Below are 24,729 nucleotides of genomic sequence, written 5' to 3'. Positions count from 1 at the left end.
CCCCTATCCTTCACAGACTATTCGAAAAACTCCAAACTGATGGAAGACTGCCAAACTCTTTTTATGAAGACAGCATGATCCTAATCCCAAAACGAGATAAAGACACAACGAAGAAAGAAAACTTCAGGCCAATATAGCTGATGAATATAGACGCTAAAATTCTCAAAAAAATATTGTCAAACCGCACCTTGCAATACATTAAAAAGACCATACATCATGACCAAGTGGGATTCATCCCAGGGATGCAAGGATGGTACAATATTCACAAATCAATAAACATAATACATCACATCAACAACAGCAAAGACAAAAATCACATGATCATATTAATAGATGCAGAAAAAGCATTTGATAAGATGCAGCACCCATTTCTGATAAAAACACTCAGCAAAGTGGGAATAAAGGGAGCATTCCTCAAAATAATGAAGGCCATATATGAGAGACCTACAGCCAACATCACACTCAATGGACAAAAACTTAGAGCTTTCCAACTAAGATCAGGAACAAGACAAGGATGCCCTCTCTCTCCACTCCTATTCAACATAGTATGGGAAGTCCTAGCCACAGCAATCAGACAGGAAAAAGCACTACAAGGCATCCAAAAGGGAAAGGAGGAAATGAAATTGTCACTGTTTGCAGACGACATGATAGTGTACATGCAAAACCCTATAGACAACACCAAAAAACTTCTCGACCTAATAAATGAATTTGGCAAAACAGCTGGATACAAAATCAATACTCAGAAATCAAAGGCATTCCTGTACAACAACAATGAAACAGCAGAAATAGAAATCAGGAAAAAGACCCTATTTGATATAGCAACAAGAAAAATCAAATACCTAGGAATCAACCTAACCAAGGAGGTAAAAGACCTGTACTCAGAAAACTACACAACACTGAAGAAAGAAATTAAGGAAGACACAAACAAATAGAAGCATGTACTATGCACATGGATTGGAAGAATTCACATCATCATAATGGCCATAGTACCCAAAGCAATTTACAGATTCAATGCAATCCCTATTAGAGTACCCATGACATATTTCACAGATATAGAACAAACATTTCAGAAATTCATATGGAACCATAAATGACCCCGAATATCTGCAGCAATTTCGAGAAAGAAGAACAAAGCAGGAGGGATCACAATACCTGATATCAAACTGTATTACAAGGCCTCTGTAATAAAAACAGACTGATACTGGCATAAAAACAGGCACATAGACCAATGGAACAGAACAGAGAGTCCAGAAATAAACTCAAGTCTGTACAGTCTATTAATATTTGACAAAGGAGGCAGAAGCATAAAAGGCAGCAAAAACAGCCCTTTCAACAGATGGTGTTGGGAGCTGTGGACAGCTACGTGCAAAAAAATGAAACTCGATCACCAACTTACGCCATACACAAAAATAAACTCAAGATGGATAAAACTTAAATATAAGTTGTAACACCATAAAAGTCCTTGAGGAAAACATTGGCAGGAAAATCTCAGACATTTTATGCAGCAACATCCCCACAGACACATCCCCTAAAGCAAGGGACATAAAGGAAAGAATAAACAAATGGGAACTCATCAAAATAAAAAGCTTCTTCATGGCTAAAGAAAATAGCACCAAATTACAAAGAGAAACAACAGTATGGGAAAACATATATGCTAATGATACCTCAGACAGGGGCCTCATCTCCAAAATATATAAAGAACTCACATGACTCCACTCCAGGAAGACAAACAACCCAATTAACAAATGGGCAAAGGACTTGAACAGACACTTCTCCAAGGAAGACATCCAGAGGGCCCAGAAACATATGAAAAGACGCTCAGCATCGCTAGACATCAGAGAGATGCCAATTCAAACCACAAGGAGGTACCATATCACACCAGTCAGAGTCGCCAACACGAAAAAATCCACAAACAAATGTTGGAGAGGATGCGGAGAAAAGGGAACCCTAATGCAGTGTTGGTGGTAATGCACACTGGTGAGGTTGCTGTGGAAAACAGCATGGAATTTCCTCAGAAAACTAAAAACGGAACTGCCCTCTGACCCAGCAATTCCGCTGCTGGGATTATACCCTAAGAACCCTGAAACACCAATCCAAAAGAACCTGTGCACCCCAATGTTCATAGCAGCACAATATACAGTAGCCAAGTACTGGAAGCAACCTAAGTGCCCATCAGCAAATGAGTGGATCCAAAAACTATGGTATATTTAGACAATGGAATTCTACACAGCATAGAGAAAGAAGGAGCTTATACCCTTTGCAACAGCATGGATGAAACTGGAGAGCATTATGCTAAGTGAAATAAACCAGGCAGTGAGGAACAAATACCATATGATCTCACCTTTAACTGGAACATAATCCACAAAAGAAAAAAGCAAACACTATATAACCAGAAACATTGAAGTTAAGAACAATCTAATAATAGCCAAGGCGGGGGGGTAGGGTGGGGCGGGGACAGTGGGAAGAGGGGATTACAGGAACTACTATAAAGGACACATGGAGAAAACCAAGGAGGACTGTGGAGTTGGGGGAGGGAGGTGGGTTCAGCTGTGGTGGGGTAGAGGGTTGGGGAGAAAAGGCATACAACAGTAATTTAATAACGATAAAAATTTAAAACAAAGAAAAATAAATAAGAATTTGATTTATAATAAAAATCAACTTTTGTCTTTAAAATAAAACAAAAATTGGTAGTACAACAACAACAATAAAAAAAAAGAGTGACCCAGAAGGTCAGTCCATAATATTCAAAGTAAGAATCCTCCAAGAAGACATAAACATTGTAAATATATATGCACCTAACATAGGACCACCCAAATACATAAAGGTAATCTTGTAGGACTTCTAGAAAGATATTGACAGCAACACAATTATGGTAGGGGTCTTTAACCCCCCCAAAATCGAAAATGGACAGGTCTTCCAAACAAAATATCAACAAGGATAATGAGTCACATAACAATACCCTAAAGGAAATGTACTTAACTGATGATATATATAGAGCTTTCCATCACAAAGAAGCAAAGTAAACATTCTTTCAAGTGTAACTGGAACTTTTCAAAAGATAGATCACATGATAGGACACAAAGCAAGCCTCAAAAAATTTAAGAAAATTGAAACCATATCAAGCATCTTCTCTGACCACAAGGGAATGAACGTGGAAAGCAACACCAATGGAAAAAACCCAAAACACTCAAAATCATGGAAACTGAACAGCATGCTATTAAACAATGAATGGGTCAAGAAAGAGATTAGGGAAGAAATCAAAAACTTTCTGAAAAGAAATGAAAATCAGCTCACAGCCACCCAAAACCTATAAGACACAGGAAAGGCAGACCTGAGAGGTAGTTCATAGCAATACATACCTGCCTTAAAAACAGAGAAACATTTCAAGCAAACAACCTAACCATACACCTTCAAGAACCCCAAGAACAACAGCAAAGACAGCCCAGAGCAAGCAGAAGGAAGGAAATAACCAAGATCACAGCAGAGTTACAGGACATAGAGACTAAAAGCACAAAGATAGGGATAAAACATCCAGGAGCGGTTCTTTGAAAAGATAAACAAAATTGACAGGCCCTGCACTAGGCTCATCAAGAAAAAAGGAGAGAGGGGAGGCCTGAAATAAACACAATCAGAAATGAAAGAGGAGAGACTAAAACAGATACCACTGAAATACAAAGGATTTTAAGCAATTACTATGAAGAACTGTATGCCAAGAAATTTGAAAACCTAGATGAAATGGGAACATTCCTAGAAAAAAAATACCTTTCCAAAACTCAATGAAGAAGGAGAATGTCGGAACAATACAATAAAAACTAATGAAACTGAAACAGTAATTAAATAACTTCCAAAACACAAAAGCCCTGGACTAGACAGGAGGATTTTCCGAAGCATTTAAAGAAAGACTAGCCCCCATTCTTCAAAGATTATTAGAAAAAATTCAAGAAGATGGAAGACTCCCAGACAATTTTAATAAAGCCAGCATCATCCTACACAGCAATCCAGATAAAGACATAACAGAGAAAGAAAACTTCCGGCCAATATTGCTGATGAATAGAGATGCTAAAATCCTCAAAAAAATATTGGGCAAACCGCATCCAGCAATACATTGAAAAGAGAATACACCATGACGAAGTGGGGTCATCCCAGGGATGCAAGGATGGTACAATATTCGCAAGTCAATAAACATAAAACACCACATAACCAAAAGCTAAGACAAAACCCACATGATATCATCTATCGATGTGGAAAAAAACATTTGATAAGGTACAGCAGCGGTTTATGATTAAAAAAAAAAAAACACTCAGCAAAGTGGGAATAGAGGGAGCATTCCTCAACATCATAGAGGCCAGACAGGAGAGACCTACGACCGACAACGTACTCAGTGGAAAAAAACTTACAACTCTCCAACGAAGATCAAGAACAAGACGGGAATGCCCTCGCTCACTGTTCCAATGAACCACAGTATTGGAAGCCCTAGCCACAGCAATGAGACAAGAACAAGACACAAAAGGCATTCAAATTGGAAAGGAGGAAACAATACGGACATTGTTTTCAGATGACATGAGAGTGTACGCCGACAATTCCACAGACTCCACAGAAACTACTTGACCCAATCAATGAATTGGGCAGCACAGCCGGATACAAAGGAAATGCTCAGAAAATAAAGGCATTTCTGTACACCAACCTTGAGACATCAGGAAAAATAAAAACCCATTTGATGCAGCAACAAGAAAAAGAAAGTACAAAGGAATAAACCTCGCCAAGGAGGTAAAATACCTGTACTCGGAACACTACACCTCATTGAAGAAAGAAATTAAGGAAGACACCAGAAATGAAAGCATGTCCCATGCTCATCAATTGGAAGAATTAACATCATCGAAATGGCTCTACCACCCAGAGCGATGTACAGATTCAATGCAATCCCTATTAGAGTACCCATGACATATTTCACAGACACAGAAGAAACATTTCAGAAATTTATATGGAACCATAAACGACCCCGAATAGCTGCAGGAATGTTGAGAAAGCAGAACAAAGCAGGAGGGATCACAATACCTGAGGTCAAACTGTATTACAAGGCCAGTGTAATCCAAACAGCCCAGTACTGGCATAAAAGCAGGCACACAGAAGAATGGAACAGAAAAGAGAGCCCAGAAATAAATTCAAGCCTTTACGTTCAATTCACAAATGATGAAGGAAGCAGGAGAATAAAATGGAGCCAAAGCAGCCTCTTCAACAGATGGTGTTGGGAGATCCGGACAGGTACGTGAAAGAGAGAAACAACAAAGGAAAGGAAAAAAGAGAAAGAAACTGGATCACAAACTTATGCCATACACAAAAATAAACTCAAGGTGGATAAAGACTTACATATAAGTTGTAACACCATAAAAGTCCTTGAGGAAAACATTGGCAGGACACTATCAGGCATTCCCTGCAGCAACATCCTCACGGACATGTCCCCTAAAGCAAGGGACATAAAGGAAAGAATCAACAAATGGGACCGCATCAAAACAAAAATTTCTGCAAGGCTAAAGAAAACAGCACCAAATCACAGAGAGAACCAACAGTGTGGGAAAACATACTTGCTAAGGAGACGTCAGACAAGGGCCTGATCTCCAAAAATAGATAAAGAACTCACAGGACTCCACTCCAGGAAGACAAGCAACCCAATGGAAAAAGGGGCAAGAGACTTGAACAGAAACTTCTCCAAAAAGGCATACAGAGGTCCCATTGTCATATGAAAAGATGCTCAGCATCACTAGCCATCAGAGAGATGCCAATTCAAACCACAAGAAGGTACTATCTCACACCAGTCAAGTGGCCAACGTGAACTAATCCACACAAAAAGGGTGAAGAGGATGCAGAGAAAAGGGACCCTAGTGCGCTGTTGGTGGGAATGCAGACTACTGAAGCCACTGTGGAAAACAGTAGGCAATTTCCTCAGAGAACTAAAAATGGAACTGCCCTTTGACCCCGCAATTCCGCTGCTTGGATTATACCCTGAGAACCGTGAAACACCAATGCAAAAGAACCGGTGCACCCTAATGTCCATAGCAGCAAAGTTTACAATAGCCAAGTACTGGAAGCAACCTAAGTGCCCATCAGCAAACGAGTGGGTCCAAAGTCTGCGGTACATTTACGCAATGGAATTCTACTCAGCAGAAAGAAAGGAGGGGCTTACACCCTCTGCAAGAGCAAGGATGGAACTGGAGAGCATTATGCTAAGTGAAATAAGCCAGGTGGTGAGGGACAAATACCATATGATCCCACCTTTAACGGGAACATAATCAATAGAAGAATGAAGCAAACAAAATATACTCAGAGACATTGAAATTGAGAACAATCTCACACTAGCCATGGGGCTGTGGGGTGGGGACAGTGGGAGGAAGGCATTGCAGGAGCTTCTGTGAAGGATGCATAAACACGATAGGGCGGGGTGAGGGATGGGGGGTGGTGGTGGGGCGGTGGCGGAGTTTGGATGTCGAGCCGGGATGTGGGTTTGGCTGGGGTGGGCAGGAATGTTGGGGAGAAAAGTCATACAACTGTAACTGAATAACAATAAAAATGAAAAACAAAACAGCGAGAAGAACAGCGAGAGAGAGATGATCACAGGTACGAGAAACTGGCAATGAATGAGTACCCATCAATAATAACCTTAAACGTAAATGGATTATGTGCCCCAAACAAGAGACATAGAATTGCTGAATGGAAAAGAAAGCATGACCCCCACACATGCTTCCTATAAGAGACGCACCTCAGAACAAATGACCTATGCAGACGGAATGGGAAGAGCTGAAGAAAATTATTCCGAGTAAGTGGACGGGGGGTGCGTTGGGGGGAGTCAGGGTGGCATTACTCATATCAGGAAAAACAAGAAAAAAGACTTCAAAAACACATTACAAGTTTCCCAGAAGATCCCTTCATCATACTCAAGGGAAGACTCCATAACAAGATGTTAACATTGTAAATATATATGCTCCAAACATAGAAGCACCCCAAAACATGAAGCAAATGTTGAGGACTTTGGGAAAGATATTGACAGCAACCCAATTATACTAGGGGACTTCAACACCGCAATGCCAAAGATGGACGGATCTTCCACACAAAATATCAGGGAAGTAATTGTGGCATTGAACGTTCTCCTACATCGAGCAGACTTAACTGATATGTATATATCTATATATATATATTATATATATACCTATATATATATATATTTATATATATACCTATATATATATATATAGATAGAGAGAGAGAGAGAGAGACCTTCATCCCAAAGAAGTAAAATCACTATTGCTTTCATGCACATGGAACGTTTTCAAAGATAGACCACGGGATAGTTGACAGAACACGCCTCCACAAATTCAAGAGAATTGAAATCATAACACGCATTTTCTCTGGCCACAAGGGCCTGAATGTAGAAACCAACGTCAAGGAGAGAACTCAAAACCACTCAAACTCATGCAGATTAAACAGCATGCTATTAAACAGTGAATGGGTCAAGCATGATATGAAGGAGGAAATCAAAAAAGTTCATGGAAACAAATGAAAATGAACTTGCAACGACCCATAACTGATGGGTCACAGCAAAGGCAGTCCTGAGAGGGAAGTTTACAGCAGTACAGACCTATCCAAAAGGGAAACCTTTCCAATGAACAGCCTGAGCCGATTCCCACAAGAACTGGAGGAAAAACAACAAAGACAGCCCAGAGACAATAGAAGGAAGGAAATAACCAAGACCAGAGCACAATGAAACAACATACACACTGAAAGCACAATTCAAAGTTCAATGAATCCAGGAAGTGGTGCTTTGAAAAGAAGAGCAAGACCAATAAGCCTCTAAGCATCTTCGTCAAGACGAAAAGAGAGGATCCACATAAACACAATCAGAAATGGGAGAGGAGCAATTACAACTGATACAACAGCAATAGAAAGGACGGTAAAAAAAAAAAAAAAAAAAAAAAAAAAGCCAAGACATTTGAAAGGCTGGGTGAAAGGGACAGATTTCTAGACAAATGCGACCTTCCAAAACTCAATCAAGAAGAAGCAGAAAGCCTGAACTGTCCAATCACAACTGATGACACTGACACAGTAATTCAAAAGCTTTCAACACACAAAAGCGCTGGACTAGACAGGAGGATTTTACGAAGCATTTAAAGCAAGGCTAGCCCCCATCCTTCAAAGATTATTAGAAAAACTTCAAGAAGATGGAAGACTCCCAGACCCTTTTAATAAAGCCAGCATCATCCTACACAGCAATCCAGATAAAGACATAACAGAGAAAGAACACTTCCGACCTATATTGCTGATGAATAGAGATTCTGAAATCCTCAACAAAATACTGGCAAACCACATCCAGCAATACATTGAAAAGAGCATTCACCATGACCAAGTGGGGTTCATCCCAGGGATGCAAGTATGGTATCATATTCGCAAGTCAACACACATAAAACACCACATAACCAAAAGCTAAGACAAAACCCACATGATATCATCTATCGATGTGGAAAAAAACATTTGATAAGGTACAGCAGCGGTTTATGATAACCACCAAACAAAAAAAAAACACTCAGCAAAGTGGGATAGAGGGAGCATTCCTCAACATCATAGAGGCCATGTAGGAGAGGCCTACGGCCGACATCGTACTCAATGGACAAAAACTTAGAGCTTTCCAACGAAGATCAGGAACAAGACGGGGATGCCCGCCTTCACTGCTCCTAGTCAACGCAGTATTGGAAGCCCTAGCCACAGCAATGAGACAAGAACAAGACACAAAAGGCATCCAAATTGGAAAGGAGGAAACAAAACGGCCATTGTGTTGCAGATGACATGAGAGTGTACGCCGACAATTCCACAGACTCCACAGAAACTATTCGACCTAATCAATGAATGGGGCAGCACAGCCGGATACAAAGTCAATGCTCAGAAATCAGAGGCATTTCTGTGCACCAACCATGGACATCAGGAAAAATAAAATCCCATTTGATGCAGCAACAAGAAAAAGGAAGTACCAAGGAATAAACCGCGCCAAGGAGGTAAAATACCTGTACTGGGAACACTACACCTCATTGAAGAAAGAAATTAAGGAAGACACCAGAAATGCAAGCATGTCCCATGCTCATCAATTGGAAGAATTAACATCATCGAAATGGCTCTACCACCCAGAGCGATGTATAGATTCATGCAATCCCTGTTAGAGTACCCATGACATATTTCACAGTCACAGAAGAAACATTTCAGAAATTTATATGGAACCATAAACGACGCCGAATAGCTGCAGCAATGTTGCGAAGGCAGAACAAAGCAGGAGGGATCACAAAACCTGAGGTCAAACTGTATTACAAGGCCACTGTGATCCAAACAGCCCGGTACCGGCATAAAAGCAGGCACATAGACCAATGGAACAGAAAAGAGAGCCCAGAAATAAACTCAAGCCTTTACGGGCAATTAACATGTGACGAAGGAGGCAGGAGCGTAAAATGGAGCAAAAGCAGCCTCTTCAACAGATGGTGTTGGGAGATCTGGACAGGTACGTGAAAAAAAAAAATAAAAAGGAAAGAAAAAAGAGAAAGGGACTCAACCAGCAACTTACGCCGTACACAGAAATAAAATGAAGGTGGATAAAAGACTCACACATACGTTGTAACACCATAAAAGTCCTTGAGGAAAACATGGGCAGGACACTATCAGGCATTCCCTGCAGCAACATCCTCACGGACATATCCCCTAAAGCAAGGGACATAAGGGAAAGAATAAAAAATGGGACCGCATCAAAACAAAAAGCTTCTGCACGGCTAAGGAAAACAGCCCCAAATCACAAAAGAACCAACAGTATGGGAAAACATAGTAGCTAACGACACATCCGACAAGGACCTGCTCTCCAAAACTAGATAAAGAACTCACAGGACTCCACTCCAGGAAGACAAGCAACCCAATTGAAAAAGGGGCAAGGGACTTGAACAGACACTTCTCCAAGGAAGACATACAGAGGGCCCAGAGACATAGGAAAAGATACTCGGCATCACTAGCCATCAGAGAGATGCCAATTCAAACGACAAGGAGGTACCATCTCACACCGGTCAGAGTGGCCAACGTGAACGAATCCACACACAAAGGGTGAAGAGGATGCAGAGAAAAGGGAACCCTAGTGCGCTGTTGGGGGGAATGCAGACTGGTGAGGCCACTGTGGAAAACACTATGGAATTTCCTCACAAATCTAAAAATGGAACTGCCCTTTGACCCAGCAATTCCGCTGCTGGGATTATATCCTAAGAACCCTGAAACACCAATGCAAAAGAACCTGTGCACCCCAATGTTCATAGCAGCACAGTTTACAATAGCCAAGTACTGGAAGCAACCTAAGTGCCCATCAGCAAACGAGTGGGTCCAAAGTCTACGGTACATTTACGCAATGGAATTCTACGCAGCAGAAGGAAAGGAGGAGCTCACACCCTGTGCAAGAGCAAGGATGGAACTGGAGAGCATTATGCTAAGTGAAATAAGCCAGGCGGTGAGGGACAAATACCATATGATCCCACCTTTAACTGGAACATAATCATTAGAAGAATGAAGCAAACAAAATATACCCAGAGACATTGAAGTTGAGAACAATCTCACACTAGCCTTGGGGGAGTCGGGTAGGAACGGTGGGAGGAGAGGATTGCAGGAGCTTCTGTGAAGGACGCATGGACAGGATCGGGCGGGGTGAGGGATGGGGGGTGGTTGTGGGGTGGGGGTGGAGGTTGGATGTCGGGCAGGGATGTGGGTTCAGCTGGGGTGGGCTGCAGGGTTGGGGAGAGAAGGCATACAACTGTAACTGAATAACAATAAAAATTAAAAACAAAAACACCAAGACAGAGATGAACACAGATACGAGAAACTGGCAAGGAAGGAGTACTCATCAACAATAACCTTAAATGTAAATGGATTATGTGCCCCAATCAAGAGACATACAATAGTGAATGGAAAAGGAAGCATGGCCCACACACATGCTGCCTACAAGAGACCCACCTCAGAACAAATGACCTACGAAGACGGAATGGGAAGAGCTGGAGAAAAATATTCCGAGCAAGTGGATTGGCGGTAGGGGGAGTCAGGGTAGCATAGCTCACATCAGAAGACAAACTGACTTCAAAGAGACATTAAAAGGGTCCCGGAAGATCCCTTCATCCTACTCAAGGGGAGACTCCATTCACAAGACGTTAACATTGTAAATATATATATGCACCCAACATAGAAGCACCCCAACACATAAAGAAAATCTTGAGCACTTCGAGAGAGATATTGACTGCAACCCAGTTATAGTAGGGGATTCCAACACCCCACTGTCAAAGATGGACGGCTTTCCACACAAAATATCATCAAAGACATTGTGGCATTGAACGTTGTCCTACATCAAGCGGACTAAACTGATATATACGGAGAGAGAGAGCCTTTCATCCCGAAGAAGCACAATCCCTATTCTTTTCAAATACACATGGAACATTTTCAAAGATAGACCACGGGATAGTTGACAGAACACGCCTCCACAAATTCAAGAGAATTGAAATCATAACACGCATTTTCTCTGGCCACAAGGGCCTGAATGTAGAAACCAACGTCAAGGAGAGAACTCAAAACCACTCAAACTCATGCAGATTAAACAGCATGCTATTAAACAGTGAATGGGTCAAGCATGATATGAAGGAGGAAATCAAAAAAGTTCATGGAAACAAATGAAAATGAACTTGCAACGACCCATAACTGATGGGTCACAGCAAAGGCAGTCCTGAGACGGAAGTTTACAGCAGTACAGACCTATCCAAAAGAGAAACCTTTCCAATGAACAGCCGGAGCCGATTCCCACAAGAACTGGAGGAAAAACAACAAAGACAGCCCAGAGACAATAGAAGGAAGGAAATAACGAGAACAGAGCACAATGAAACAACATACACACTGAAAGCACAATTCAAAGTTCAATGAATCCAGGAAGTGGTGCTTTGAAAAGAAGAGCAAGACCAATAAGCCTCTAAGCATCTTCGTCAAGACGAAAAGAGAGGATCCACATAAACACAATCAGAAATGGGAGAGGAGCGATTACAACTGATACAACAGCAATAGAAAGGACGGTAAAAAAAAAAAAAAAAAAAAAGCCAAGACATTTGAAAGGCTGGGTGAAAGGGACAGATTTCTAGACAAATGCGACCTTCCAAAACTCAATCAAGAAGAAGCAGAAAGCCTGAACTGTCCAATCACAACTGATGACACTGACACAGTAATTCAAAAGCTTTCAACACACAAAAGCGCTGGACTAGACAGGAGGATTTTACGAAGCATTTAAAGCAAGGCTAGCCCCCATCCTTCAAAGATTATTAGAAAAATTTCAAGAAGATGGAAGACTCCCAGACCCTTTTAATAAAGCCAGCATCATCCTACACAGCAATCCAGATAAAGACATAACAGAGAAAGAACACTTCCGACCTATATTGCTGATGAATAGAGATTCTGAAATCCTCAACAAAATATTGGCAAACCACATCCAGCAATACATTGAAAAGAGCATTCACCATGACCAAGTGGGGTTCATCCCAGGGATGGAAGGACGGTATCATATTCGCAAGTCAACACACATAAAACACCACATAACCAAAAGCTAAGACAAAACCCACATGATATCATCTATCGATGTGGAAAAAAACATTTGATAAGGTACAGCAGCGGTTTATGATAACCACCAAACAAAAAAAAAAAACACTCAGCAAAGTGGGATAGAGGGAGCATTCCTCAACATCATAGAGGCCATGTAGGAGAGGCCTACGGCCGACATCGTACTCAATGGACAAAAACTTAGAACTTTCCAACGAAGATCAGGAACAAGACGGGGATGCCCGCCTTCACTGCTCCTAGTCAACGCAGTATTGGAAGCCCTAGCCACAGCAATGAGACAAGAACAAGACACAAAAGGCATCCAAATTGGAAAGGAGGAAACAAAACGGCCATTGTGTTGCAGATGACATGAGAGTGTACGCCGACAATTCCACAGACTCCACAGAAACTATTCGACCTAATCAATGAATGGGGCAACACAGCCGGATACAAAGTCAATGCTCAGAAATCAGAGGCATTTCTGGGCACCAACCATGGACATAGGAAAAATAAAATCCCATTTGATGCAGCAACAAGAAAAAGGAAGTACCAAGGAATAAACCGCGCCAAGGAGGTAAAATACCTGTACTCGGAACACTACACCTCATTGAAGAAAGAAATTAAGGAAGACACCAGAAATGCAAGCATGTCCCATGCTCATCAATTGGAAGAATTAACATCATCGAAATGGCTCTACCACCCAGAGCGATGTATAGATTCATGCAATCCCTGTTAGAGTACCCATGACATATTTCACAGTCACAGAAGAAACATTTCAGAAATTTATGTGGAACCATAAACGACGCCGAATAGCTGCAGCAATGTTGCGAAAGCAGAACAAAGCAGGAGGTATCACAAAACCTGAGGTCAAACTGTATTACAAGGCCACTGTGATCCAAACAGCCCGGTACCGGCATAAAAGCAGGCACATAGACCAATGGAACAGAAAAGAGAGCCCAGAAATAAACTCAAGCCTTTACGGTCAATTAACATGTGACGAAGGAGGCAGGAGCGTAAAATGGAGCAAAAGCAGCCTCTTCAACAGATGGTGTTGGGAGATCTGGACAGGTACGTGAAAAAAAAAATAAAAAGGAAAGAAAAAAGAGAAAGGGACTCAACCAGCAACTTACGCCGTACACAGAAATAAAATGAAGGTGGATAAAAGACTCACACATACTTGTAACACCATAAAAGTCCTTGAGGAAAACATTGGCAGGACACTATCAGGCATTCCCTGCAGCAACATCCTCACGGACATATCCCCTAAAGCAAGGGACATAAGGGAAAGAATAAAAAATGGGACTGCATCAAAACAAAAAGCTTCTGCACGGCTAAGGAAAACAGCCCCAAATCACAAAAGAACCAACAGTATGGGAAAACATAGTAGCTAACAATACGTCCGACAAGGACCTGCTCTCCAAAACTAGATAAAGAACTCACAGGACTCCACTCCAGGAAGACAAGCAACCCAATTGAAAAAGGGGCAAGGGACTTGAACAGACACTTCTCCAAGGAAGACATACAGAGGGCCCAGAGACATAGGAAAAGATACTCGGCATCACTAGCCATCAGAGAGATGCCAATTCAAACCACAAGGAGGTACCATCTCACACCGGTCAGAGTGGCCAACGTGAACGAATCCACACACAAAGGGTGAAGAGGATGCAGAGAAAAGGGAACCCTAGTGCGCTGTTGGGGGGAATGCAGACTGGTGAGGCCACTGTGGAAAACACTATGGAATTTCCTCACAAATCTAAAAATGGAACTGCCTTTGACCCCGCAATTCCGCTGCTGGGGTTATATCCTAAGAACCCTGAAACACCAATGCAAAAGAACCTGTGCACCCCAATGTTCATAGCAGCACAGTTTACAATAGCCAAGTACTGGAAGCAACCTAAGTGCCCATCAGCAAACGAGTGGGTCCAAAGTCTACGGTACATTTACGCAATGGAATTCTACGCAGCAGAAGGCAAGGAGGAGCTCACACCCTGTGCAAGAGCAAGGATGGAACTGGAGAGCATTATGCTAAGTGAAATAAGCCAGGCGGTGAGGGACAAATACCATATGATCCCACCTTTAACTGGAACATAATCATTAGAAGAATGAAACAAACAAAATATATCCAGAGACATTGAAGTTGAGAACAATCTCACACTAGCCTTGGGGGAGTCGGGTAGGAACGGTGGGAGGAGAGGATTGCAGGAGCTTCTGTGAAGGACGCATGGACAGGATCGGGCGGGGTGAGGGATGGGGGGTGGTTGTGGGGCGGGGGTGGAGGTTGGATGTCGGGCAGGGATGTGGGTTCAGCTGGGGTGGGCTGCAGGGTTGGGGAGAGAAGGCATACAACTGTAACTGAATAACAATAAAAATTAAAAACAAAAACACCGAGACAGAGATGAACACAGATACGAGAAACTGGCAAGGAAGGAGTACTCATCAACAATAACCTTAAATGTAAATGGATTATGTGCCCCAATCAAGAGACATACAATAGTGAATGGAAAAGGAAGCATGGCCCACACACATGCTGCCTACAAGAGACCCACCTCAGAACAAATGACCTACGAAGACGGAATGGGAAGAGCTGGAGAAAAATATTCCGAGCAAGTGGATTGGCGGTAGGGGGAGTCAGGGTAGCATAGCTCACATCAGAAGACAAACTGACTTCAAAGAGACATTAAAAGGGTCCCGGAAGATCCCTTCATCCTACTCAAGGGGAGACTCCATTCACAAGACGTTAACATTGTAAATATATATATGCACCCAACATAGAAGCACCCCAACACATAAAGAAAATCTTGAGCACTTCGAGAGAGATATTGACTGCAACCCAGTTATAGTAGGGGATTCCAACACCCCACTGTCAAAGATGGACGGCTTTCCACACAAAATATCATCAAAGACATTGTGGCATTGAACGTTGTCCTACATCAAGCGGACTAAACTGATATATACGGAGAGAGAGAGCCTTTCATCCCGAAGAAGCACAATCCCTATTCTTTTCAAATACACATGGAACATTTTCAAAGATAGACCACGGGATAGTTGACAGAACACGCCTCCACAAATTCAAGAGAATTGAAATCATAACACGCATTTTCTCTGGCCACAAGGGCCTGAATGTAGAAACCAACGTCAAGGAGAGAACTCAAAACCACTCAAACTCATGCAGATTAAACAGCATGCTATTAAACAGTGAATGGGTCAAGCATGATATGAAGGAGGAAATCAAAAAAGTTCATGGAAACAAATGAAAATGAACTTGCAACGACCCATAACTGATGGGTCACAGCAAAGGCAGTCCTGAGACGGAAGTTTACAGCAGTACAGACCTATCCAAAAGAGAAACCTTTCCAATGAACAGCCGGAGCCGATTCCCACAAGAACTGGAGGAAAAACAACAAAGACAGCCCAGAGACAATAGAAGGAAGGAAATAACGAGAACAGAGCACAATGAAACAACATACACACTGAAAGCACAATTCAAAGTTCAATGAATCCAGGAAGTGGTGCTTTGAAAAGAAGAGCAAGACCAATAAGCCTCTAAGCATCTTCGTCAAGACGAAAAGAGAGGATCCACATAAACACAATCAGAAATGGGAGAGGAGCGATTACAACTGATACAACAGCAATAGAAAGGACGGTAAAAAAAAAAAAAAAAAAAAGCCAAGACATTTGAAAGGCTGGGTGAAAGGGACAGATTTCTAGACAAATGCGACCTTCCAAAACTCAATCAAGAAGAAGCAGAAAGCCTGAACTGTCCAATCACAACTGATGACACTGACACAGTAATTCAAAAGCTTTCAACACACAAAAGCGCTGGACTAGACAGGAGGATTTTACGAAGCATTTAAAGCAAGGCTAGCCCCCATCCTTCAAAGATTATTAGAAAAATTTCAAGAAGATGGAAGACTCCCAGACCCTTTTAATAAAGCCAGCATCATCCTACACAGCAATCCAGATAAAGACATAACAGAGAAAGAACACTTCCGACCTATATTGCTGATGAATAGAGATTCTGAAATCCTCAACAAAATATTGGCAAACCACATCCAGCAATACATTGAAAAGAGCATTCACCATGACCAAGTGGGGTTCATCCCAGGGATGGAAGGACGGTATCATATTCGCAAGTCAACACACATAAAACACCACATAACCAAAAGCTAAGACAAAACCCACATGATATCATCTATCGATGTGGAAAAAAACATTTGATAAGGTACAGCAGCGGTTTATGATAACCACCAAACAAAAAAAAAAACACTCAGCAAAGTGGGATAGAGGGAGCATTCCTCAACATCATAGAGGCCATGTAGGAGAGGCCTACGGCCGACATCGTACTCAATGGACAAAAACTTAGAACTTTCCAACGAAGATCAGGAACAAGACGGGGATGCCCGCCTTCACTGCTCCTAGTCAACGCAGTATTGGAAGCCCTAGCCACAGCAATGAGACAAGAACAAGACACAAAAGGCATCCAAATTGGAAAGGAGGAAACAAAACGGCCATTGTGTTGCAGATGACATGAGAGTGTACGCCGACAATTCCACAGACTCCACAGAAACTATTCGACCTAATCAATGAATGGGGCAACACAGCCGGATACAAAGTCAATGCTCAGAAATCAGAGGCATTTCTGGGCACCAACCATGGACATAGGAAAAATAAAATCCCATTTGATGCAGCAACAAGAAAAAGGAAGTACCAAGGAATAAACCGCGCCAAGGAGGTAAAATACCTGTACTCGGAACACTACACCTCATTGAAGAAAGAAATTAAGGAAGACACCAGAAATGCAAGCATGTCCCATGCTCATCAATTGGAAGAATTAACATCATCGAAATGGCTCTACCACCCAGAGCGATGTATAGATTCATGCAATCCCTGTTAGAGTACCCATGACATATTTCACAGTCACAGAAGAAACATTTCAGAAATTTATGTGGAACCATAAACGACGCCGAATAGCTGCAGCAATGTTGCGAAAGCAGAACAAAGCAGGAGGGATCACAAAACCTGAGGTCAAACTGTATTACAAGGCCACTGTGATCCAAACAGCCCGGTACCGGCATAAAAGCAGGCACATAGACCAATGGAACAGAAAAGAGAGCCCAGAAATAAACTCAAGCCTTTACGGTCAATTAACATGTGACGAAGGAGGCAGGAGCGTAAAATGGAGCAAAAGCAGCCTCTTCAACAGATGGTGTTGGGAGATCTGGACAGGTACGTGAAAAAAAAAATAAAAAGGAAAGAAAAAAGAGAAAGGGACTCAACCAGCAACTTACGCCGTACACAGAAATAAAATGAAGGTGGATAAAAGACTCACACATACGTTGTAACACCATAAAAGTCCTTGAGGAAAACATTGGCAGGACACTATCAGGCATTCCCTGCAGCAACATCCTCACGGACATATCCCCTAAAGCAAGGGACATAAGGGAAAGAATAAAAAATGGGACTGCATCAAAACAAAAAGCTTCTGCACGGCTAAGGAAAACAGCCCCAAATCACAAAAGAACCAACAGTATGGGAAAACATAGTAGCTAACAATACGTCCGACAAGGACCTGCTCTCCAAAACTAGATAAAGAACTCACAGGACTCCACTCCAGGAAGACAAGCAACCCAATTGAAAAAGGGGCAAGGGACTTGAACAGACACTTCTCCAAGGAAGACATACAGAGGGCCCAGAGACATAGGAAAAGATACTCGGCATCACTAGCCATCAGAGAGATGCCAATTCAAACCACAAGGAGGTACCATCTCACACCGGTCAGAGTGGCCAACGTGAACGAATCCACACACAAAGGGTGAAGAGGATGCAGAGAAAAGGGAACCCTAGTGCGCTGTTGGGGGGAATGCAGACTGGTGAGGCCACTGTGGAAAACACTATGGAATTTCCTCACAAATCTAAAAATGGAACTGCCTTTGACCCCGCAATTCCGCTGCTGGGGTTATATCCTAAGAACCCTGAAACACCAATGCAAAAGAACCTGTGCACCCCAATGTTCATAGCAGCACAGTTTACAATAGCCAAGTACTGGAAGCAACCTAAGTGCCCATCAGCAAACGAGTGGGTCCAAAGTCTACGGTACATTTACGCAATGGAATTCTACGCAGCAGAAGGCAAGGAGGAGCTCACACCCTGTGCAAGAGCAAGGATGGAACTGGAGAGCATTATGCTAAGTGAAATAAGCCAGGCGGTGAGGGACAAATACCATATGATCCCACCTTTAACTGGAACATAATCATTAGAAGAATGAAACAAACAAAATATATCCAGAGACATTGAAGTTGAGAACAATCTCACACTAGCCTTGGGGGAGTCGGGTAGGAACGGTGGGAGGAGAGGATTGCAGGAGCTTCTGTGAAGGACGCATGGACAGGATCGGGCGGGGTGAGGGATGGGGGGTGGTTGTGGGGCGGGGGTGGAGGTTGGATGTCGGTCAGGGATGTGGGTTCAGCTGGGGTGGGCTGCAGGGTTGGGGAGAGAAGGCATACAACTGTAACTGAATAACAATAAAAATTAAAAACAAAAACACCGAGACAGTGATGAACACAGGTACGAGAAACTGGCAAGGAAGGAGTACTCATCAACAATAACCTTAAATGTAAATGGATTATGTGCCCCAATCAAGAGACATACAATAGTGAATGGAAAAGGAAGCATGGCCCACACACATGCTGCCTACAAGAGACCCACCTCACAACAAATGACCTACGAAGACGGAATGGGAAGAGCTGGAGAAAAATATTCCGAGCAAGTGGATTGGCGGTAGGGGGAGTCAGGGTAGCATAGCTCACATCAGAAGAGAAACTGACTTCAAAAAGACATTAAAAGTGTCCCGGAAGATCCCTTCATCCTACTCAAGGGGAGACTCCATTCACAAGACGTTAACATTGTAAATATATATATGCACCCAACATAGAAGCACCCCAACACATAAAGAAAATCTTGAGCACTTCGAGAGAGATATTGACTGCAACCCAGTTATAGTAGGGGATTCCAACACCCCACTGTCAAAGATGGACGGCTTTCCACACAAAATATCATCAAAGACATTGTGGCATTGAACGTTGTCCTACATCAAGCGGACTAAACTGATATATACGGAGAGAGAGAGCCTTTCATCCCGAAGAAGCAAAATCCCTATTCTTTTCAAATACACATGGAACATTTTCAAAGATAGACCACGGGATAGTTGACAGAACACGCCTCCACAAATTCAAGAGAATTGAAATCATAACACGCATTTTCTCTGGCCACAAGGGCCTGAATGTAGAAACCAACGTCAAGGAGAGAACTCAAAACCACTCAAACTCATGCAGATTAAACAGCATGCTATTAAACAGTGAATGGGTCAAGCATGATATGAAGGAGGAAATCAAAAAAGTTCATGGAAACAAATGAAAATGAACTTGCAACGACCCATAACTGATGGGTCACAGCAAAGGCAGTCCTGAGACGGAAGTTTACAGCAGTACAGACCTATCCAAAAGAGAAACCTTTCCAATGAACAGCCGGAGCCGATTCCCACAAGAACTGGAGGAAAAACAACAAAGACAGCCCAGAGACAATAGAAGGAAGGAAATAACGAGAACAGAGCACAATGAAACAACATACACACTGAAAGCACAATTCAAAGTTCAATGAATCCAGGAAGTGGTGCTTTGAAAAGAAGAGCAAGACCAATAAGCCTCTAAGCATCTTCGTCAAGACGAAAAGAGAGGATCCACATAAACACAATCAGAAATGGGAGAGGAGCGATTACAACTGATACAACAGCAATAGAAAGGACGGTAAAAAAAAAAAAAAAAAAAAGCCAAGACATTTGAAAGGCTGGGTGAAAGGGACAGATTTCTAGACAAATGCGACCTTCCAAAACTCAATCAAGAAGAAGCAGAAAGCCTGAACTGTCCAATCACAACTGATGACACTGACACAGTAATTCAAAAGCTTTCAACACACAAAAGCGCTGGACTAGACAGGAGGATTTTACGAAGCATTTAAAGCAAGGCTAGCCCCCATCCTTCAAAGATTATTAGAAAAACTTCAAGAACATGGAAGACTCCCAGACCCTTTTAATAAAGCCAGCATCATCCTACACAGCAATCCAGATAAAGACATAACAGAGAAAGAACACTTCCGACTATTATTGCTGATGGATAGAGATGCTAAAATCCTGAACAAAATACTGGCAAACCGCATCCAGCAATACATTGAAAAGAGCATTCACCGTGACCAAGTGGGGTTCATCCCAGGGATGCAAGGACGGTATCATATTCGCAAGTCAACACACATAAAACACCACATAACCAAAAGCTAAGACAAAACCCACATGATATCATCTATCGATGTGGAAAAAAACATTTGATAAGGTACAGCAGCGGTTTATGATAACCACCAAACAAAAAAAAAAAACACTCAGCAAAGTGGGATAGAGGGAGCATTCCTCAACATCATAGAGGCTATGTAGGAGAAGCCTACGGCCGACATCGTACTCAATGGACAAAAACTTAGAGCTTTCCAACGAAGATCAGGAACAAGACGGGGATGCCCGCCTTCACTGCTCCTAGTCAACGCAGTATTGGAAGCCCTAGCCACAGCAATGAGACAAGAACAAGACACAAAAGGCATCCAAATTGGAAAGGAGGAAACAAAACGGCCATTGTGTTGCAGATGACATGAGAGTGTACGCCGACAATTCCACAGACTCCACAGAAACTATTCGACCTAATCAATGAATGGGGCAACACAGCCGGATACAAAGTCAATGCTCAGAAATCAGAGGCATTTCTGTGCACCAACCATGGACATCAGGAAAAATAAAATCCCATTTGATGCAGCAACAAGAAAAAGGAAGTACCAAGGAATAAACCGCGCCAAGGAGGTAAAATACCTGTACTGGGAACACTACACCTCATTGAAGAAAGAAATTAAGGAAGACACCAGAAATGCAGCATGTCCCATGCTCATCAATTGGAAGAATTAACATCATCGAAATGGCTCTACCACCCAGAGCGATGTATAGATTCATGCAATCCCTGTTAGAGTACCCATGACATATTTCACAGTCACAGAAGAAACATTTCAGAAATTTATGTGGAACCATAAACGACGCCGAATAGCTGCAGCAATGTTGCGAAGGCAGAACAAAGCAGGAGGGATCACAAAACCTGAGGTCAAACTGTATTACAAGGCCACTGTGATCCAAACAGCCCGGTACCGGCATAAAAGCAGGCACATAGACCAATGGAACAGAAAAGAGAGCCCAGAAATAAACTCAAGCCCTTACGGTCAATTAACATGTGACGAAGGAGGCAGGAGCGTAAAATGGAGCAAAAGCAGCCTCTTCAACAGATGGTGTTGGGAGATCTGGACAGGTACGTGAAAAAAAAAATAAAAAGGAAAGAAAAAAGAGAAAGGGACTCAACCAGCAACTTACGCCGTACACAGAAATAAAATGAAGGTGGATAAAAGACTCACACATACGTTGTAACACCATAAAAGTCCTTGAGGAAAACATTGGCAGGACACTATCAGGCATTCCCTGCAGCAACATCCTCACGGACATATCCCCTAAAGCAAGGGACATAAGGGAAAGAATAAAAAATGGGACCGCATCAAAACAAAAAGCTTCTGCACGGCTAAGGAAAACAGCCCCAAATCACAAAAGAACCAACAGTATGGGAAAACATAGTAGCTAACGATACGTCCGACAAGGACCTGCTCTCCAAAACTAGATAAAGAACTCACAGGACTCCACTCCAGGAAGACAAGCAACCCAATTGAAAAAGGGGCAAGGGACTTGAACAGACACTTCTCCAAGGAAGACATACAGAGGGCCCAGAGACATAGGAAAAGATACTCGGCATCACTAGCCATCAGAGAGATGCCAATTCAAACGACAAGGAGGTACCATCTCACACCGGTCAGAGTGGCCAACGTGAACGAATCCACACACAAAGGGTGAAGAGGATGCAGAGAAAAGGAACCCTAGTGCGCTGTTGGGGGGAATGCAGACTGGTGAGGCCACTGTGGAAAACACTATGGAATTTCCTCACAAATCTAAAAATGGAACTGCCTTTGACCCCGCAATTCCGCTGCTGGGGTTATATCCTAAGAACCCTGAAACACCAATGCAAAAGAACCTGTGCACCCCAATGTTCATAGCAGCACAGTTTACAATAGCCAAGTACTGGAAGCAACCTAAGTGCCCATCAGCAAACGAGTGGGTCCAAAGTCTACGGTACATTTACGCAATGGAATTCTACGCAGCAGAAGGAAAGGAGGAGCTCACACCCTGTGCAAGAGCAAGGATGGAACTGGAGAGCATTATGCTAAGTGAAATAAGCCAGGCGGTGAGGGACAAATACCATATGATCCCAACTTTAACTGGAACATAATCATTAGAAGAATGAAACAAACAAAATATACCCAGAGACATTGAAGTTGAGAACAATCTCACACTAGCCTTGGGGGAGTCGGGTAGGAACGGTGGGAGGAGAGGATTGCAGGAGCTTCTGTGAAGGACGCATGGACAGGATCGGGTGGGGTGAGGGATGGGGTGTGGTTGTGGGGCGGGGGTGGAGGTTGGATGTCCGGCAGGGATGTGGATTCCGCTGGGGTGGGCTGCAGGGTTGGGGAGAGAAGGCATACAACTGTAACTGAATAACAATAAAAATTAAAAACAAAAACACCGAGACAGAGATGAACACAGGTACGAGAAACTGGCAAGGAAGGAGTACTCATCAACAATAACCTTAAATGTAAATGGATTATGTGCCCCAATCAAGAGACATACAATAGTGAATGGAAAAGGAAGCATGGCCCACACACATGCTGCCTACAAGAGACCCACCTCAGAACAAATGACCTACGAAGACGGAATGGGAAGAGCTGCAGAAAAATATTCCGAGCAAGTGGATTGGCGGTAGGGGGAGTCAGGGTAGCATAGCTCACATCAGAAGAGAAACTGACTTCAAAAAGACATTAAAAGGGTCCCGGAAGATCCCTTCATCCTACTCAAGGGGAGACTCCATTCACAAGACGTTAACATTGTAAATATATATATGCTCCCAACATAGAAGCACCCCAACACATAAAGAAATCTTGAGGACTTCGAGAGAGATATTGACTGCAACCCAGTTATAGTAGGGGATTCCAACACCCCACTGTCAAAGATGGACGGCTTTCCACACAAAATATCATCAAAGACATTGTGGCATTGAACATTGTCCTACATCAAGCGGACTAAACTGATATATACGGAGAGAGAGAGCCTTTCATCCCGAAGAAGCAAAATCCCTATTCTTTTCAAATGCACATGGAACATTTTCAAAGATAGACCACGGGATAGTTGACAAAACACGCCTCCACAAATTCAAGAGAATTGAAATCATAACACGCATTTTCTCTGGCCACAAGGGCCTGAATGTAGAAACCAGCCTCAAGGAAAGAACTCAAAACCACTCAAACTCATGCAGATTAAACAGCATGCTATTAAACAGTGAATGGGTCAAGCATGATATGAAGGAGGAAATCAAAAAAGTTCATGGAAACAAATGAAAATGAACTTGCAACGACCCATAACTGATGGGTCACAGCAAAGGCAGTCCTGAGACGGAAGTTTACAGCAGTACAGACCTATCCAAAAGAGAAACCTTTCCAATGAACAGCTGAGCCGATTCGCACAAGAACTCGAGGAAAAACAACAAAGACAGCCCAGAGACAATAGAAGGAAGGAAATAACGAAGACCAGAGCACAATGAAACAACATACACACTGCAAGCACAATTCAAAGTTCAATGAATCCAGGAACTGGTGCTTTGAAAAGAAAAGCAAGACCAATAAGCCTCCAAGCATCTTCGTCAAGACGAAAAGAGAGGATCCACATAAACACAATCAGAAATGGGAGAGGAGCGATTACAACTGATACCACAGCAATACAAAGGACGATTAAAAAAAAAAAAAAAAAAGCCAAGACATTTGAAAGGCTGGGTGAAAGGGACAGATTTCTAGACAAATGCGACCTTCCAAAACTCAATCAAGAAGAAGCAAAAAGCCTGAACAGTCCAATCACAACTGATGACACTGACA

This window comes from Desmodus rotundus, unplaced genomic scaffold, assembly GCF_022682495.2.
Source record: "Desmodus rotundus isolate HL8 unplaced genomic scaffold, HLdesRot8A.1 manual_scaffold_42, whole genome shotgun sequence".
NCBI classification, from domain to species: domain Eukaryota; kingdom Metazoa; phylum Chordata; class Mammalia; order Chiroptera; family Phyllostomidae; genus Desmodus; species Desmodus rotundus.
This window is presented reverse-complemented; position numbering follows the sequence as displayed.